Source organism: Ochotona curzoniae, unplaced genomic scaffold, assembly GCF_017591425.1.
Source record: "Ochotona curzoniae isolate NIBS_2020 unplaced genomic scaffold, NIBS_Ocur_1.0 patch107, whole genome shotgun sequence".
In the NCBI taxonomy this organism is placed as follows: domain Eukaryota; kingdom Metazoa; phylum Chordata; class Mammalia; order Lagomorpha; family Ochotonidae; genus Ochotona; species Ochotona curzoniae.
The window spans coordinates 538,734-558,513 of record NW_024466648.1 but is presented as its reverse complement, the minus strand read 5'-3'; positions in this window follow the sequence as shown (position 1 = coordinate 558,513).

Genomic DNA, 19,780 nt, shown 5'->3' with positions numbered 1-19,780 from the left:
TTCTATTGTTAAGATATATGCAACAGTTTCATTGGGAGCCCATCTTTGATCTGGAAGAAGAGATGCATACTGTATTATATCCTCACATCTGGACACGATGGTCTCCATCACAGTTACTATGCATCCCCTTAAATGAAAAGCCACAATACAAAATCAACAGGAAGAAAAATAGAAATTTACAATGCCATGAAGTTAAATAACATGCTACTGAATGACTAATGTGTTGCTAAAGAAATGAAAAAGGAAATCAAGAACCTTCTTGAAGAAAATGATGCTACTGTATGACCCATCAGTGGAAAATGTAATGAGAAAAAAAAACTTTTTATTTGTGTTTCTTAAACAAAAACATCAAAATCCATGAGGTATAATTTTGACTGATCTATGTTGGTGAGATATGCCTCCTGTAGGCAACAGATAGATAGGATTGTTTTATCCATTCCAGTAATCTATGACTGTTGATTGATGATTTTAAGCCATTTACATTCAGGGTTAATAAGAACAGGTGGTAATTTGGTGCTACCATTTTAACAATGGGTTGTTCATTGTTTGATTTACGCTTATGTTATAATTTTACTGGGATGTTCTCCATATTTGACTTTGGTTTTTGTGGGTGCTATTCCTTTTCTCTGTCAAGAGAACATCTTTAAATATCATTTATACAGAAGGTGTGGAAGAGAGATTCTTTGAGGTCTTTTTTTTTAATGTGGCAAAAAGAAAGGCAGAATTGGAACATATTTCTTGTCACAATAGGGAAACAACCACAAAGCTGGAAGCACAGTGGGTAAAGCTAAAAAAAAGTATTCAAAAATTAAGAGACACTATTAAAAAGCCAAATATAAGAGTTATGGGAATTCCAGAAGGCACAAAAAGAAAAGCTGGGTTTAAATATGTACTCAATGAAATAATGAGTGAAAGCTTCACTAAAATGGAGAAAGAATTGGGAAACAATATCCAGGAGAGGAACAGAACTCTCAACATGGTTGACCAAAAGCAATCCTTAGAACAACACATGATAATCAAGCTCTCTTCAATCGAACATAATCAAATAGATCCTTAAATATGCATGACAAAAAATCAATTGACACAGAGGAAAGGCAACCAGGCTCACAGCCGACCTCTCACAGGAAACTCTACAGGAAGAGAATAGAGCAACATATTCCAGATTCTAAAAGGAAAAAAAATGGTTGGCCCAGACAAATGTACCCATCAAAGCTCTTCTTTGCCTTTAAAAATGAAATAAAACTCTTCCATTTTATTTGTTGACATTTGCTCTTAGGAGTCTCATAGAAATCCTACACCTATCAGGTCCAAACAGAAATTTTCTGCCTACTTCTGGATTCTCCATATCAAATAAATTACAACTTTCATTATTTCCATATGCTCTGGACTGAAACTTTGATATCATTCTTATTTCTCTTTTCCTCACATTTCACATTGAACCCATCAGCAAATACAGTGGATATTCTACATTCTTTCTAAATCCAGGGTTGGTTGTTCTTCATCACCTCCATCACTTTGTAACTGGCTCATGCCCACATTCGGTCTCCACTCGCAGCTTCAGAGGGTTTTCTGCATTCAGGTTAATAGATGTTCCTTACAGAGTTATTAACAGGTCTTACTATGGAACAACCACTACACAAAGCTTTTTACAAATACTAACTTGCTTGATCCACTCAAGAACTTCATTAAAACAACAATGACTGGGCCTGGCATGGTGTCCTAATAGATAAAATCCTTGCCTTGCACATGCCAGGATCTCATACGGGCGCCAGTTCTAATCCTGGCAGACCTGCTTCCCATCCAGCTCCCTGCCTGTGGCCCAGGAAAGAGGTCAGGTATGACACAAATCCTTGGAAACCTGCACACATGTGGCAGACCCAAAAGAGGCTCCTGGCTTCAGTTGGGCTCAGCACTGGCCATTGTGGCCACTGGGGAAGTGAATCACTGGATGGAAGATCTTTTCTCTGTCTCAACTTCTCTCTGTATATCTGACTTTCCAATAAAAATAAATTTAAAAAACACATTAATCTCCAAGTCTCAAAATGAGGAATAACTGAGGTACAGGAAAAGTCTTCATCTTCCCAAAGTATCCCAACTCATCCTAGTTTGTGTCTTTAGAGCCTGATCGGTGACGTTTTTGGCATGGTGTCTCCCCACTGACTTTCCAATAATTTATTACTAGCAATACATCGAACATTATCTTGCAGTTGTCTAGAGGATCATTATAAGCAAATTTCTTTGATCAAAATGTCCCTCATTTTTTTTCTCCTTAGTGGAAGGCGTTAGTCTATTTAATAATTACCAAATTAGCCAATGTATAGGTGGGTGGGAGGGGGTTGAGATATCGTAAGATTTTTATTTTCAAAACTCCTACGTATGCAATTCCTTGGGCTTTAAGGAGTTAAGTAACTGCAAAATTCCTGCTAATATAACAGATTCATGATGGAGCTGCATTTGGGACCCATCTGATTATAGATTATTCCCCTAAATTCACACCTCATAATTGAACGCACTACCCGATAAACACCCGAAACTTCGCTAAATTTAGCCTGAAACCCCAAAACCTCAAGAGACATTCACTTTCCCCGAAATGTTTCTAAAAACTTGTCCGTTGAAAAGTTCAAAATATTTTTAAGACAGACCTAGAATATCAGGTAATGTATTTAGAAAATGAAAAAAATGTTATCCTTTTCCTTCCTACTTCTTTCCCCTCACCCTTCTTTTCACAATAGTGAAAAAAGAGCTCTAGATAATAATGCCAAAGACATATTTCCTTTTTGGTTTCTTTTTAAGTATTTCAAAGGTAACATTGGAGATGCAGATTATATAGAGATGTTGATTTGTTTGGCGTGTCCAGTAATTTCTTCTCATAAGAAAAATATTATAATGGACATGAGTCAATTCTTTCACAATTGCCTTGATTCCCTTTAGTAAAGCCAAATCGCCAAGTGCCAATCAAGAGAGCAGTGCCAATGAAGACAGCAGTAATCCTCAGACAATGATTTAACCTAAGTTAAACCTAAAATGTATGCATTTATCAAGGGCACATTTCAACACATTAACCTTTATTTTACCAATTCTATACAAAGGAGTAGAAGGAATCAATGAACAGACTAAAGTGTCTTCCACATTCAATTATATGCAAAGTGAGAAGAGTCAAGCAATGAACTTACAAGAAATCAAAAAGGATCTTTGTTATAATGGGAAAACAGATCTCATATCTCCAAACATTATACCCATTTCTCGCCTCATACTCTATAGCCTTAAAAACATGAATTCAGAAAATAAATGTAGAAATGAACAACAAAAACTGCATATAATCAACTGTGTTGAGTGAAAGAATGCAAACTATTCACAAATATTTGTTTATACAAATATTAATCTTTCATACATGGTGATAAATGCATGCTTAGGAACCTGTGAGGAACAAGAATCTAAGTTTCAATGCTAGAGTGCTTTACAAATATTGCACACATTTTAGAAAATGTATAAAAGTCATCTGAAATGCAAAACAGTAAAGATAAAAGAAGTAACGGATTCAAGTTATTCCTCATTAAAGGAAGGAAGCTAGTATAAGACATGCAAAATAAATGGAATTATCAAAGCAGAAAAATAAGGTAGAATACTGTGGGGGAAAATCATGTTTTTAGCCTGGAGTTGAAAGAAAGCAATGGCGAGACAGGGCTGAAGGAAGTATGGCCAAAAGGCTAAGGAAACAGGCAGTATTGAGATTAGAAATGCATGGGGAGGCCAAGAATTGCCCACTCAAGTTTCTAGGCTTAACATGGAGAACAAATATAACCACTGGAGGTAAGCTACTATAACAAGAGGAATACAACCATCAGATTTGCAGTTTTCAAAGACTGTTTTGGCTTTGGAATAGAGATTGGATTGGATAAAGAATAAATGACCTAATCCACTCTTTAAATATACATTGCATGTCTAGTGGTATCGTCAAATGAGATTAGCTCAAAGAAGCTTCTTTATTGCAAAGGAGATGGTCAACAAAATGAATAGGGAACCAATAGAATGAGAGAAAATATTTGTTAATTACGAAACTGATGAATGGTTAGTATCCAGGATAAGAGCTGAAATTCAGCAACAAAACAATCCATTTAAGAAAAAGGCAAAGAACATAAGTGATTTTTTTTTCTTTTGATTCATTTATTTCATTATTTTGTGATACAGTTCCTTAGGCTCTGGGATTTCCCTTCCCCCATCCCAAATCCCCACCCACTCCCAGTGATTTCCTCCATAGCTTGATAATATTATAGTCCTTAAATCAGTCATAAGTCCATCATTCTGCTACTTCATTGTATCCTGACATTGTAGGCATGAACAATGGTATAGAGTCCAGCATTCTATGGTCAAGATATGTTTCACATGTTCATTGGGAGTCTATTTTTTTTTTATTTTTAAGTAGAAATGCACACTGAATTGTATCTTCACATCTGTATGTGATAGTCTGTACTACACAGTTACTATATACCCTCTTAAATGAAAATCCAGAAGACAAAACCAAGGCCAAGAGGAAAAATAAAAAATTTACAACAACATAAAGTTACATTAACATGCTACAAAATAGCCCAGAGACATGAAAAAGGGCTCAGGATCACTAGCTATTAGAGAAATGAAAAAAAAAAAAAAAACCAGAATGACAAAACAAAGATGATACAAATGCTGGCAAGGATGTGAGGAAAAGACACCCCAATCCACTGTTGATGGGAATATAAACTAGTACAACCATTATGGAAGAGTATGGAGATGCTGCAGAAGCAGATCAAATGACCATTCCATTCTTGGGAATTTACCCAAATGAAATGAAATCAGCATATGAAGGAGTTATTTTTATACCCATTGCTTGTTGCAGTTTAACTGACAATAGCTAAGATATGGGATTAACCCAGGTATTCATCAATAGATCGCTGGATAAAGAAAGAATGAACATATACACTATGGAATACTACTGTGTCAAAGAAAAAAGAAATCCAGTGTATTGAAACAAAATGGGTTCAATTGGAAATTTACACTTAGCAAAATAAGCCATCTCAAAAAGATAAATGTCATGTTTTCTGATATGTTGACAGCTAACATAGAAAGCACAAAAAACATGAGAAAATGAAACGTTCACTTTAGGATAGGATTGTCATGTTCACCCCATGTTTATACTGGTCTTTTAATTGTTACTTGAATATTATGATTAGCGGCAAATTAAGTCTGTGGGTATAAAATTAAAATTATGACCCCACAAATGCTATTGAAGAGAGAGAAGGGAGGGGGAGAATGTTGGGTTGTGGGGAAATAGGGGAACTATCCTGGAACTACACCTATGGAATACAGAAAACCTGTTCTCTTTATAGTAATAAAAATTTTTTAAATAAGTTCTAGATAGAAATTTTTTAAAAATCTGAGAACAGAGAATCTGAAACGAGTTTTACAACAAGGAGTGTTCACTGCCAACAGCATTTCCATGACATCAAGTAAGGCAATAGCCAAAAAACATCTAATACATTCAACAGTATGAAGATCATTGACAATCTTAAAGCAATTCCAATGTTGTTGAGAGGGTGGAATCATATTATGATTGGTGGAGGAGTAAGTTGTTAAAAAGGGGGAGTTAGGATAATCCATTTATGAAATAGATGGAAGGGTGAACTAGTGTGAAAAAATAATTTGGTTCAAGTGAAAGAAATTGGGCTCATCGCTTAGCAAGAAAGGATTTCTGAAAACTAACATGAGGTTAGTGCCAAGCACCCTGTCCAAGTTTACCTCACACCATTAGTTTCATAAATTGTGTTAGATTATCAAGCATATCTCTATTTCATCTTGTTGCTTTTCATTGTTGTTTTAGATGGGTAAAACATTGGGGGATGTTTATAAACTCATTATAACAAGGCAGATTTGAGGAAATGATAGCCTGTGGAATTAAGGGAAACAAACACAGTCTTGGCGAAACTGTGGTGCTGAGAACAGTGTGAGAATTAGGCCATTATTAGAAAGATGCCTGCTTCACGGCAGCAGTGCAAGGAGATGATGTTAAAAGGCAGACCATTAAGCAGGCTCGCCTTGTACACACCAGGATCCTATAAGGGCGTGGTTCATGTCCTTGTAGCCCTGCTTCCCATCCAGCTCCTTGCTTGTGGCCTGGGAAAGCAAAGATGGCCTGAAACCTTGGGACACTGCACCTGCATGGGAGACCCAGGAAGAGGTTCCTGCCTCATGGCTTTGGATTGGTACAGCTCCAGCCTTTGCAGCCACTTGGGGAGTAAACCAGTGGACAGATGATCATCCTCTCTGTATGTGCTCTCTTGCCTGTATGTCTGACTTTCCAATAGAAATAAATAAATAAATCTAAAAAATAAAGGCGGCTCATCTTGGATGTGCTGGGATCCCATGTAGGCACCGGTTCACATCTTAGCTGCTCTACTTTCCTTCCAGTTCCCTGATAGTGGCTTGGGAAGACAGTAGAGGATGGCCCCAAGCCTTGGGACCTTGCATCTGCCTGGACAAAATGGAGGAAGCTCCTGGCTCCTGGCTCCTGGCTTTGGATCAGCTCAGCTCCAGCCATTGCAGCCACTTGGGGCATGAACCAGGAGATGAAGATCTCTTTGACTCTCTCCTCTCTGCAGATATGACTTTCCAGTAAAGAAAAAAGCTACTGTTAAATGGTTTCTCTAGTTTCTGTTGCAGATGATCCATGTCTAACTCTTTCATGGAAAGTGGAGATATTTGGTTTGGAAGCTTAAGGACAGTGGAATAATTTTAAAGTGGTATGAACTGAGTGACATTTCTAGGCTGTACTGTAACAGATGTCTCAATTTGCACAAGTGTTATTTCCTCAAGAAATACCCAATAGATTCTATAATAGAAATAAGAAATTGAGTGGTTGTATTAATCTAGATTTTGGAATGTCTTCAAGTTGATGTAAAGGAAAAAGGAGATTAGGCTATTAGAGAAAGGGTATTTTATCAACGGATACATGCAAATAAACCAGGTAAGAGGGAGACAACAGCAAAATGTATAAGTGTCAATGAATGAAGTTTTGATGTGATAGAATTGTCATGAGAACGGTTGAGCCATCAAGGTAAAACAGACAAGTGATGAGTCTTAATTATGGTTTTGGAACAGTTTCAACTCTAGAATGTACCTGTGCAAGGCTAAAACTGAGGGAAACCTTAGGAAATCAAGACACTGGGTCCAAGATAGGAGGAATTTACTGAGGCATGACTAGTCAGTCAGTAGATACAAACAGAAAGACAAGTCTAGAGGCTGACTTAGCGCAAACTCACAAGCCCCCAAAAAGCAACGCAGTTGTGTCATGAATTGCAAGTCTTGGTAATAAACATCATACAATATGGCCTCCAAGCCTCAAGTGAATGAGATTTTGTAACAGGAAAAAGCATATCCGCAGGAAGGACTCCAGTTTCTGTTTCACCTAGGAGGTGTACTGAATAGCTTTCATCTACAAGGGAGTTTGTTAACTACTGGACAGAAATTCTCAACTGCAAAGATAAGGAACAAGCAGAGAAAGTATTGCAAAAGGCTACATCAACGGAGAAGCAGCACATAGATTTACACAAAAGATATGAAACACTTATGCTAAGAGAAATGAACCAATCCCAAAAGGTTAAATACCACATGTTTGCCTTAATTTGAGATGAAAAGATGTCAATCTGGAAAATAGTACCTGTATATTGTAATATTATTGCAATCTCTGACAGCCTGTATCCAATGCAATAAGATATTGTAATCTATAAAACAATTAATGTGAGTCAGACTGCTTATGATCTACATCAAAGAACTGTAAAACCTAAAACACTCTTAATACCCTATGTTATTCTGTAATGGGGAGGGAATGCAGAGAAATCTTCCATCTCCCTAAAAAGTGTGAGGAAGACGTGAAATATAGCCTATCAGGATCAAATCTGGTAACTCATAGACAACAGACTCGAGTTGGCACTAGACAATAGTAAAGCTACACAGGCATAAGGGGGGAATCGGGAGCGATCCTGACAGCCTCTTAACAGGAGGCCATGTGTATGGAGCAGGGGGGAGACCCCAGAGTGGAGCGGGAAGTCAGAAGGAGGCTCATATCCCAACCCTGAAGACTCCCAGATCCTCACCAAGGACTATCAGTACAGACACCAAGGACTATATCCCAACTGCCAAGGAGACCACAGGGAATAGGAGTGCCTTCAGAGGCCAAGAACTCTGAGGTCACCCACCCCCATCTGGAGCTTCCACAGGGGATGGAAGAAGTCCAGGCACTGACATGCAGAAACCAGCTTCATCGGAACGACAACCAGGAGCCCAGAGCGGTGTGCAGAAACAGAATAATAATATTCCTTCGGGACTAGGGAGGCGAGCTTCCTCTGATCCTCGCATAGCTCCGGCTCTGGGTCCCCACCCTCTCTCGCGATGACCATTAGGATCACTCCAGAAACCCCTCAAAACAAACAAACAAACATACAAACAAAAAACCTAGAATGGACAGACAACAAGGAAAGCTTAGAATCAGACAGGAAATGGTCAGTGTGGATTCACTCATACCTCACTAGGTGGGACACAAAGATTAGTTACGCCTCACTGGGGTATTGGGGATTTCTCTGCACACCCCTCCTAAAAAAAAAAGTTCTGTACCTAAACTGATGACACATGTCTTGCTAGAGTTATAAGCCAGTTCAGACCATCCGAAAAACAACCAAGTTCAGCAAAATCATGCTTCAACACTATAAACAGCTAAATACTAAAATGAAAATAGACATGAGACAGCTGAATAGTAATCTATAGCCATTTTGAGGTGTATAGAACCCGGTTGAATATAAACCAAAATTGAAATGTCTATGAAGAAGTCACAGGATGTAGTTAAGAACCTGCATTTTCCTATTAACATATTGGTTAATCAATACCATGTCAATTAATGCCATAATGTTGTAAATTGTTGTTGATGTTATGTTGGGGCTTTTAATTGATTGGGATGATACTTTGCTGGCTTTACCTTCAGACCAGAGATGGTCTCACCAAGAAATCATTGAACTCACTAGGATAATAAGATGCTGGACTTTATGCTTGGTAAATACTTCCAATGAAAGAACCTCAACTGAATTTGAACTGTGGTAATGCAACAAGGTGGAGAAATCTACCATGGGGAGAGGGTTCGGGGAGTGGTGGGGGGAATCCCAGTGCCTATAACACTGTGTCACATAATGCAATGCAATTAATAAAAAGAAGATATGAAACCAAGGACAAATGAAGACAGAAAGTATAGGAAAAGATTAATGATCATATGATCTTCCAATCATACTAAATACTTTTGCAACATTAAGACATGAGAGAATTTCATTTTCTGTTGATGAGAAAGTTAATTTTGTGTTCAACATCTGGGAAGATGGTACCTGCACTAAGCACGTGGGAGGATGATTTCTGAGACAAAATGTTCCCCTGTTTTCTCCTCCTCACTAATTCAGGAAGATAACAGGTATCAGGGAAGACCCTTCACTTTCCAACTTGAGGTTCCTGAATGAGCTTCTGGAATAATACTTAGAACATTCCTGGCTCTGCCACTCTCATTCCTCAGAAACACAAGTCTACAGCTGAAGTCGGAAGCAGTCAGTCAGCATGAGGCTTCATGTCTTCCACGTCCCTCCTCCTTGGTTCTGCAGGCTCCCAGGATAGGCATGTTATATGCTCTCTGTCAAATGGAAAGTTCTCTAGGGTAGATTTGTAGAGTCAATTAGTAGAGCTTCACACTTGGCAAAGACATTCTTTATATTAGAAAGTCCACAGAGAACACAAATGAACCAGGTTTTATCTGATTTTTTCCCACCTGTGTCTCATTCTTCAGATGGTTTATGTATGATTTCCCCTATTGTTGCTCAAACAAACTTAGAGACTTAAAGCAATACCAATGTGACATCTTACAGTTTTGTGTGAGCCACAGGTTCTAGGAATTAGGGTGCCAACATCTTAAGGGGCTGATAATCATCTCACTATGGGTTATACATCATCCGACATCCCACCTGAAGATTCAGTACTATGACCTTGGGAGACATTTGAGCTAGGGTAGTAAGTCACTCCAGTCACACAATCTGATTCTCCCTAAACTTTGTTTCCAAAAGTCTAAAATCACTGTAGATATTTTAAGTATGTGATTTGAAAGACTTATAAGAAATTAATAGTTAAAGAAAGGTCAATAACAGAATTCTTTCAGATTAATGAGTTTTCACAGCTCAGGAGGTAGAGGAAAAGGTCTGAGTTCAGAAATTAAGAAATTTTCATACACCTCTGAATATTGACGTACCAGCTAGCTGTGCCCCAAGAAAGCAAGCATCTTGGACCTAGAAAAGAACTTTATTCCCACAGAAGTGGCATAGAGAGGGAGAACCACCGGACCTCATGAAAATTGTGTGGCTTGGACAATACCCAGTCTCCAGGGTAGAGTGGAGTTCAAAGGCTGTTTGTTGTCTGATTTCCTGAATCAGCAGTGACGAGGCCTACTCAACCTTTTTCCACCTTCCATTCATGTTGGGAAAGTTTCCAAGGCCCTGGCATTGTTGCAAAGTCAGACAAGCCTCCACCTATGATGCTAGTATCCCATGTGAGCTTTGTTCAATCCCCGGCCATTCCACTTCCCACCCAACTCCCTGATAGTATGCCTGGGAATGAAATGGAAGGTGGCCAAAGCATGAGTCCCTGCATCAACATGGAATACCAAAATAAAGCTCCTGGTTGTTGTTGTCATTTTTTCGGTGTATAACAAATGGATGGAAGTTTGTTTGTCTGAGATTCCCTTTCAAGAAAATAGACCTGAAAAAGCCAAAATAATCTCCCAGTTGATTACGGCAATCTTCCTGGTCTGTGTCTCCTTCTGCTTCAGTTTTTCTTCATGACTTTATAAACCGATTTCCTGAGGAGGTATATAAATGCTTGAATTTTAGTGTATCATTTTCAACACAAGCAACAAGGCCATGCATTGTTTTTTGAGCTGAGACAATGGTGCCAGCTGACTAATCTTAAGGCTGATGGATTCTGTGTAGAGGCACAGAAATAAGATTAGTAGAGATGAACACACACAGACGTAAAGTTCTGATCTAGAAATTTAAGTTTATTACATAGAGCTGTTAGCTGCAGCAGGGAAAATGTGCATTTCCTATAAGCAAGTCTGAGGTAACTACAGCTCCAAATTCCCCAAATTTCTAAGTTCTGTCATGACTTATAATCTGACTTTTTTGGAAAGCATAGAAGTCTCGGTGGCGCCATCTTCTGTGATTCCTGAGATAAACGATGATGTGAAGTAAGATGGCTGGGAAGGTGGAAAACAGACTCAAGAGTTCAGCTGTGACCGTGTGCAGAGTCTTGGAATTCCTGTGCCTCCTGTGCCAATGCAATGAGTAGAAGGAGCTGTAACACCCTGCACACACAGTGAACAAGGATCCTCTCCATTTTCCTGGATTGTAATCTGGGCTCGACCCAGCAGCATGAGTCAGGCTTACATGAAGCAATTGTGGGTTTCTTACTGTAAGACTTTCTGGGTGAGTAGTTTAGCTGTTTTCGTCAGGCACTAGGATAGATTTTAGGTCCTAATAAAAATCCTGTCTTTATTCCTAGTTGACAAAGCAGCTGTTAAATAGTCATTTACTTTCTAAGATGCTACCTGTTACTCTTCCAGTCAGCACCAGGTTCTAGGAAGAATAGGCTATTCAAGTGGGGACTGGTGAAGCCGTAAGTTCTCTACCCCCTCAAATACCCTGCATGTTTGCAATCTACACTCATCCAAATGCTTATTCCAACACATGAATTTACAAGCAACTACACAAAAGCAGAAAGAAATCTAGAGGTCAAGTAAATCAAAAGTGACAGAAGAGCAGCGTTTCTTGGACCCGGGTGCTTTTGCAGCAGGATCTGAGCTGGGGATCCAGCTACTCCACTTTTAGAACTCCTGCCTATGTGCCCAACTTGGATCTTGTACCTCCTATCAGTGCAGGGACTTCCTCCCAGCATCCTGATGTCACATGCTGTTTTGTTTTGTTTTGTTTTGTTTTGTTTTGTTTTGTTTTGTTTTGTTTTGTTTTCGGGGTAAAATGTGAGCAAACTCATCATTACAAAAATATAGTCCCCCAGTTGAAATCAGAACATTTAATATTCTACCTTCCCCCATAAAAGTTGATTTGGAATGAATATGGAGACAGAAGGAAAAGTACAGAACTTTGGTTGTACTTTGAGAACATTACAATCTGTTCCCAACATCATGGAGAGAATGGATGTACTGAAGCGAGATGGCGAGACAGGAGAACCAAGCTGTTTCCCTAGCGTTCTACAGGGTTGGTGACATTATTTGTAAAGAAACACTGAGCCTTTCCAGAGTCTCAAACATTTAAATGAAATCACAAAATTACATTCCAGTGCCAAAAAAGAATTCTTTCTATAACATTAACCCTCTTGGATTATCTCAGTTACTGAAAGACTTTCAATTCCTTGTTATTCAAATTCATAAAAGTTAATGTGGCACCAAAATAAATTATATGAAAATGTAAAAAGTTAACAGAAATGCTGGAATATAAAACCTTAAAAAAATGGCTTTTTAATTCAAAATCTTTCAGGCTCCAGATCATCTAAGAACCAAAGAAAGAACCCAGTCCAGGTCTCTCTTCTTTCACATTGATACAGATTAAACTTGTTCATGAAAACTCTAAATGTCCTTAATACATTTTGCTTAAAGAAAGGCAAGGTATCCTAGAAAGTTCAAACAACATAGATAAAACACAAAAGAAAATACCAGCCAGGAAAGATCAACCACAATGAAGAAATTAGATAAGATCAGTTGAAATACTTGGCAAGAAAGCTCTTTTCCTGGGAAAGTTATGAAGACAGCTATTTGCCCAATCGACTAGCCTGGCTGTTACAGGCTTCCAGTTAGGTTACTGCAACAGTGAAAGAATGAAATGAGACATCTAAAAAGATAATGCGTTGGCTTGTTAGTGGCAAAAGTACTCTGTGGAAGCTGAATAGCTCTTGACTGAGTACAGAAACACGGAATGAACACGTGGTAAATGCTAACATTAGGAACTTCAGTAAATGAAACATTCAGACGAGTTGCTCCGTTATCACCTTCAAAGCCCTGTTACAAAAGAACTCTGGGATTGCTAGCTTGGATAATTTACTATACAACAGGTTCTAGTTGAAGATTTATAAAAGCATATTAGATATGTATTTGTGTGTGTGTCCATGCTGTGCTAAATGTGACTGAAATAATAAAGGTGATACTGCAAATGCCTATGATAAATAAAATTTAAAACACAGGAACATCCTAAAACAAGGACAAGGGAAGCCAAGCCTATGAAATCTGAAAAATTGACACTGGCAATAATCGATGCAAATTGCTATCATGATGGGTGCTTTTCCTGCATGATGAAACTATAGAATGGGGAAAAATAAGATGTCAATATTCCTATCTTGAAGACTTGTATAGCATTTTTAATCTCACCCTACCTTCCGCATCAAGTTATCCCTGTTCGCATAAGCATGTGGTTGATACTTGGAGGTGCAAACAGTAATATATGTAAGCTGTTACCTGCAACCAGCACAAATATGCAATCCCTACAAGACATATTCCTGCTATTTTTGTCAGAGACAAGTGGGATACAGCCCTGCCATTTGAATAGCTTCATTCTTAAAGCTGCAGTGGGTACACCTGGGGCTGGCTCACCAACTAGACCCCATCTCTAGACCATCTCACCCTCTCCTCTTCTAGTCCCCACGCGTACCTCCAGTTCACTTCACCTCTGTTTCTGGCTGCCCAAGGTGCTGAAAGAGTTAGGTGAAATTGACTCTAGGTTGCAAAGACAGCACAGCACCACTAGCTGAGGATGGATAGAAAGGCTGGCAGCCTCCAGCTGTGAAGCTGCAAGTTTTGGAGCTTTCAGCTACTGCCCAGCTGGGAGCTGCCACCTGTGTGCAGCAAGGCATGTAAATGGCTCAGCCCACAGGCTTGACTGAAGGGAAGCCCTTGATTTACAGTCAAAGGAAAGGCAGCATGTATACTGGAGATTCTTAAGAGATTTGAGACCAGTGTAACAACCAAAACGAATTGATAACTTCTTCCAAATCTAAAAAGGCAAAATTGCCAAGGCTGTACAAACCACATCTTGGTTTCCTCAGAAAAAAAAATAAATAAAAAGCTTTATGAAGATTTAGAACTGTGAATATATGGGGTCAGCACTGTGGCACAGTGAGTAAAACCACTACCCATGATGCTAGCATCCCACATGGGTGCCACATTGAGCCCCGGATATTCCACCTCTATTCCAGCTTCCTGCTAATGTTCCTGGCAGAACAATGCAAAATGGCGCAAGTTCTCAGAACCCTGAAGCCAACAGAGGAGACTTGGAGAAAACTCTTGGCTTCACACAGACCTAACTCTGGCCACTGTGCCCATTTAGAAAGTAAATCACAGTTGGAAAATTCATTTGTCTCTCCATCACTCTAAATTCTGCCTTTCAAATAGATAAGTCTCTTTTTAAAAAGAAAGCTATATATATGCAGTGACTTCAAACACTGATGGAAAACTGATTTTTTATTTTATTTTTATGGCGTTTACATAATTGACTAGGGTGGGAAGGATCAAGGATTAGAGGAAAGTGGGTGAGATCACTGTTTCCACTTTTTTTTTTTGTCTTCCTGTATCTAGGGGAAAGGAGGAAATAAGAGAAACCACATCCAGCCTCCTAAGCGCCTCCATAACTTGAGATGGGAGACAGCCACACGAAGCCATCCCAGGGTCCCCAATATGGGGCATGCTCCGAGAGTCCTGCTCAAGTGGTTTTGATAGCTCAATAGTTCTGAAATGCTGCAAATCTCGCTACTCCAAGCACAATGAAATCCCTCCATGATCCACTGGCTGACATAGTCCACCTTAGAGTGTCTCTTTGCCCAACTTTTGGCTGGGGTAGTTGATCAATTTGTTCTGTCCTATGTACTCTGCAGGCTCAAATGGACTGCCATATTATCCATGTGCATCTGGATATGCTGCCCACTGCTCTGTCTAAGCCACTGAAGGGCCCAGCTCCCCTCAGTGAACATATACTCCATGTTCAGATCATGGAACCTACAATTCTCCCCATGGTTGGAGGTCTGAATCAAGCAGTTTAGTTGGGGGAATCCACAAAGAAAGCTCATCTGAAGTGATCCCAGACCTGCTTCTTAGGTGTACTTGCCAACACAGGGTCTGGTTCAGTCTGTCACCCACATTAGCCTAAATGCACACTGGTAGTTGCCATTGCTCGTTCAGTTCTGTCTCCAGCCCCATCTCCTATGCATACCAATGGGTATTGGAGCCCAGCCTGATCCTCCCCACCACACAGTCAGCCTACACACAAACCAGCAGGAGTTGCAGCCTGGGCACTGCAACCCATTCTGACATGGCCTGCCTCACCTTGGCATTTGCCAGTGGGTGGGTGCTATAGTGCGACCCATCCCAGTTCCAGCTTACACCGGTGGGGACTATAGCCTAATCTAACCCAGCCCGTCCCCAGTCTTAGCACTTAAATGAACTGACTAGTATTACAGTCCGACCTGGTTTGTTCTGCATCCAGTTCTAGTTATCGGATCTGCCATGGGTGATATGAACTGGCCCAACCTGGATTGCGCCCAGCCTGGACTGGGCTATTCCCAGCCCTGGTTCTTGGTGCTTACCTGAGGGACTGTGTCCTAACATAGGATTTCCCCAAGCTACTCCATCAGAACCTCTCCGAATGCCAGATCTCATGCATACCAGTGGGCTCATGACCCAGCCTGATTCAATCTACCCCTGTCCTAGCAGGAACAGTGGCACTTCCTGACTGGCCAGCACCCATTCTGGTTCTTATTGTTGGATACTACAGCCCAGCCAAGCCTGGTACACACCCAGACATAGCTCGTGCATGTTTCAAAAGGGGCACTGGCCTAGCCAAACCTATCTGCCACCCACCCTGGTTCTCATGAGCACCAGTGAGTGCTGCAATCTAGCCTAGACTGGCACATCCTAGAACTATTTCACACTTGTGCCAAAGGACACTGTAATCATGACCAGATCAGACTGCAGTCCCTACTCTGGCCCTCATGCTCACCAGTGGGAACCACCACCCAGCTGAGACCTCCCCTGAATTCCCCAACCAGGCCTGTTCCCAGTCACAGATTTTGCATACGCCAGTGGTTACTCTGATCCAGTTTGGCATAGCCCCTCATCTGTCCTAGCCTTTTCCTCTGGATTCTGTAGCCTGACCTGACTCAGTTAGCCCCCAGTTCCAACCCTCACTGGTGGATGCTGTAACCAGTCCTGCTCAGTCTGTTCCCATTGCTGATCCATGCAAACCAGTGGATGTGATAGCCTAGCTAGGCATCACCTGCACTCAGCCTGGCTCCTGCATTTGCCAATGGCTTAGTCTGCCTTGTTCCAAAACCAATCCACGTACTTGCCAATGGGTGAAGCTATCTTGCCCAGCCTGCCCAATGCCCAGGCTTGAACCACATGTACACCAGCAGGAGCTATGGCCCACCAAGGGAGTTTTGCAAGCTCCCCTAGCAGCCCTACTCCCAGACCCAGATTTCACTCTTGCCAGGAGATGCTAGGCCCTTGCCCAGCATAGCATGCCCCCTCCATCCTGGCCTTTGTTTGAGCTGGTGGATTTTGCAGCCTGGCCTGTTCCACACCAGGGTGTATATAAGGGCACTGCAGCCTGGACCTTCCCAGCCTGTTTCAAGCCTCCTGAGCATCAGTGGGCTCCATGATCATGTCTAGCTCAGCCCATCACTATCCCCAACTCTTGAGCTAACCAGCAGAATTTGCAATTCCACAGGGTTAGGCCCACATATCCCCCACAGAATCTATCCCTGGACCCAGTTCTTTTGTGTGCTGGTTAGTGTCATGGCCCAGCCTAACATTATCCATCCCCTATTCTGACACTCACTGTCAGGTACTACAGTCTATACCTGCCAGGTAAGCCCCCAGCCCTAGCGTTTGTATGGGCTGGTGTGTGGTAATCAGAAGTGTTCCATGGTAACGAGCGCAGCTCAGGTCTCCCATATGGGCTGGTGCATCTGTCTGACCCATAAGTGTTCTCCAGCCTCTCCACTTCAAGCCATCAGGAATATTTCCTCTTGCTTACCTGCAAGGACAGTGGCCTTTTCATTGGGAGTCACTCCTCACCTTCAACACACTCCCACAGCAAGTCTTCCCTCCGGCAGATCCTCTTGCCCATCTCCCTAATCAATCCAAAATCCATGTGCCCAATAGTACATGGGTCCTCCAGCCCAGCCTTTGGAAGCCCAACAGGTAGTATGCTGATCCAGAGCTCTGCCTGCCCACCAGAGTCCCAAGCTCCTCGTACATGTGCCAGCTTAGTGCCTTACCCCTCCCCACACCCAAGATCCAGGCCCATTGAAGTTCTCCAGGCCTGGTGCCCTAGCCTACAGGCCAGCATGCTGACCTGGGCCCTCCCCTCCTCTTACTTTGCCCAGGACCAAGCATATGGGGAAGTCCCCAGGTTCACTCTGCCTGCCTTAATGGGAGCTCCCAGGTCCCCACATACTCTGCTGGTGTTATGCCTCAGCCTCCTTCGATAAGCCCGCATCCTCAGGCCCCCACTAATTACCAGCCCTGCACACCATAGAAAATGGATTTAAAGATATTTTTTCTTTTAATGCAAAACAAGCCCACAAAGATGTTACTATACAAGTCAAGGAGAAAAATGTTCCATAAAGGATAGCTGACACATGCTAACACTGAATCATTACTAACTGAGTGGATGGGAGCACATTCAGCTGAGAACTTATTCACATTGAGGCACATGAAAAAAAGAACAACAGTAAATGTTAAGGAGTTGTAGAGTTGTAGCAACAGTAACAAAAATCAAAGTAATTGTAAAATGCTATTACTCTTAGTAAATATATGCTGACTCAAAAATAACTTTCTTTTTATTTTGCAGTTAGAAGTTTTATTTGTAAAGTGAACAAGTGAACATGAAAATAAGAAAAAAGGGAAATTCAACTATTGGAACGGCTCCAGAAGATGGGGTGTCTCCAGAAAGCAGAGTGATAGCCAATAATTAACATTCTTATACTATTTATTCAAATAAATGTTTGATCCTAAATACAAAAAATACAGGCAATGAAATTGCTTGGGAATACTTACATGTTTATATTAATACTTTTAGAAGTACTTGTATATTTCCTAATTGTCATAAAATATGCTTTTTCCTATATCTACAAACCGTATCATGGAAAATAATAAATAGTAGCATCAATAGGTGCAAACAATTCAATAAAAAATGAATTGCTAACTTCAAAAAAATATATACTTATTTCAGAAGCAGAGAAACAGAAATGCTTGCATACAAACAGGAAAACAGATGTTACTCCCATCTAGAACTGGGCAGGAGCCCAAGGCCAAATCCTGGAGCTAGGATTAAATATAGGTCTCCCCCGTGTGATGGAAACCCACTTACCTGATCATCACCTTTACCCCACTCAGTGCATGTTAGCAAGAAGCTAGAGTTCAGAACTGGAGTAGATGATCAAATACAAGTCCTCTAATCTGAAACAGGATTTCTAACCAGAGGTTCAGTTTTTGTTTGTGGGAAAGTTTGGTGTTTAACATTTATTTTTTAGGACACAATCCCATAGACTCTGGAATTTCCCCTTCATCCCTCCCTCCCCTGAGTTTCTCTAAGTGCAATATGCTGAGAGGACAGTTTTCATCTTTAAGGACTTGGATTACCCTTTCTTCATTTTAGCCAGTAAAGTATGTTTTGCTTTTTCTACTGCATGCATGCCTACTGGGCAGTCACAGGATTCTCACAGTCACAGGTCACAGTGTTCCTGCCATCACAGGCTACAGGGGCTCCACTGCCTGTGAGCCTTCTGATCCAACTAGAAGAAATACCCATTATCCATCCATGGTGCGAGCAGAGAAAGGAAGGAGGGATAGATTGTAAGTGGGAATCCTGTCCCCAACCAACTTTCTCAGGCCTTATTCTGGGAAGATGGAGCTTCCCCAGTGGTCACCAGGCACCTTGGTGTGGGAGAAAGGAGGACGCAACATGTGCTCCAGTCACTGAGTCAAGTTGGCACCTTGTCAGCTTACTGAGCCAGACTCAGTAGGGACAATAGATTTCTTCCTCTCTCTTCTTCTTCAACTCTTTATTCTGGGAAAATTGAGCTTCTCCCACTGTTTGCTGGGTGTCCTGGTGGGGGAGGAGGAAACAATGTGCCCTCCATTCAGAGTTAAGCAGATAACTGGCCCTCTGCTAACTCATTTGCCCACACTCATGTTAGAGGGTTCATGAGAAACACTAAGAGTTGGACTTTTTTCTTCCATGGAAAATGATCCAAGTGTTCCTTAACTAGATTGTCATGACCTTTATCAGGGGCTCTAAGTTGTCTTGGCAGCCAGAAGCCAAGCAAGCCATGAGAAATTAATCTTGCAAGAAAAAAACAGAAATCTAGACTTTAAATTCTCATGTCACTCTTTGTTGCTCATATTGAACACAATTATGGGACCAGATTCACAGGTTTGTGGGCTAGTTCCCACTTGCTGTTTCATTTCTGAGTCTCCCTCATTAAGTAAAGTCCTAGAATATTCTGCAGAACTAAGACCCACTGACAGTCTTAGGGTCAATCATCAGATCAGTCTTAGAGGTTCCAGGAAGCTGCAATTCTAAGATTTGTCCACCTCCCCATTGCACCATCACAAACTGGGAGGAGGCTTGGTGGACATGATCATCTTGTGCCTTAACTCCTACCTGAA